This window comes from Eriocheir sinensis, chromosome 19 (assembly GCF_024679095.1).
Source record: "Eriocheir sinensis breed Jianghai 21 chromosome 19, ASM2467909v1, whole genome shotgun sequence".
NCBI classification, from domain to species: Eukaryota; Metazoa; Arthropoda; class Malacostraca; order Decapoda; family Varunidae; genus Eriocheir; species Eriocheir sinensis.
Genome location: NC_066527.1, coordinates 9,929,141 through 9,930,449, shown reverse-complemented (window position 1 = coordinate 9,930,449; position 1,309 = coordinate 9,929,141).

Below are 1,309 nucleotides of genomic sequence, written 5' to 3'. Positions count from 1 at the left end.
GAAAATCGGTGTTACGTTCGCCATCTTCCAGTCTTCCGGGACCTTGTTCAATTTAACAGACTGGTTGAATATGCTAGTGAGTGGCTGAAGTATTTGTTGTTTAAGCTCTTTTAATAACCGTGGTGACAAACCGTCGGGTCCCGTTGACTTGTTCGTGTCGAGTTTGTCCAAATACTTTTTAACTTCTTGGTCGCATATTGTGTCAATATCCAGGGGCGTGATCTCACTCGGCGGGTCAGGACTCTCGGGAATGGTTTTGATGTCCTCGACTGTGAATACGGATGCGAAGTTACTGTTGAGGATTCTGGCCATCTGTTTACTGTCCTGAGTTACAGATCCAGTCTCATCTGTCAGGGAACCAATATTGGATTTTACTTTCTTTTTCGATCTGATGTATGTGAAGAATGTTTTTGAGTTTGTTTTGATTTCACGCGCTATTTGCTTTTCGTAGTTGCGTTTACTACTTCGAATAAGGGTGCGACAAGCTCTGAGGCTGGTGTGGTACTGAGTACGGGCTTCGGCCGTGTCATTTTCTTTCATCAGGTTATAATTCCTTTTTTTAAAGTTTACCGCCCTTTTTATTTCTGCGGTCATCCACGGTGGATCCACGGTACCATTTGCTCGCCTGGGTTTCGTAGGCACTGTAGCCTTCTCTACCTGCAAAAGCTTATCTTTGAAGTTGTTCCACACGTTGTCGATTGTATTGTCGGTTAGATGAAGTTGGTCCCAGGTCGCAGGGGGAAGCAGTTCACGGGCTAGGTTGAAATTTGCTTTTTTGTAGTCTGGTATCACTGATGGATCGTCTACGAGCTTGTGACTTCTGTTGACATTGAAACGGATTAAGTGGTGATCGCAACCGTTAATTTTTTCACCAACTTCACAGTCGCGAATGAGGTCGGGGTCGCTTACTAATACCAGATCCAGCAGATTATTTTCTCTTGTCGGTTGAGTTACAACTTGAGTGAGGAACGAATCCTCCACCATTTCTATAAGCCTGTTACCCTCTTGATCTCCAGTCATCAGTCCCCAGTCAATGTTAGGTTATTAAAGTCCCCAATTATTATTGCTTCCTTGATTTGTGTTAAAGAGTGAAGCTCTTCGTACAAGGCAGTGTCGTCTGCTGCCTGTTGTTTTGGAGGCTTGTATACGGTCGCAAGTGTTAGTTTTTTATTATTCGCGGTTATTTCCACATAGACGGAGTTGTAACTCTCTGCGTCCTGTTTGTCTATTTTTATGGCAGGGAGCGTACTTTTTACGTAGCAAATTACTCCTCCTCCTTTCTTGTGCAATCGATTTTTTTGGAAGCTTT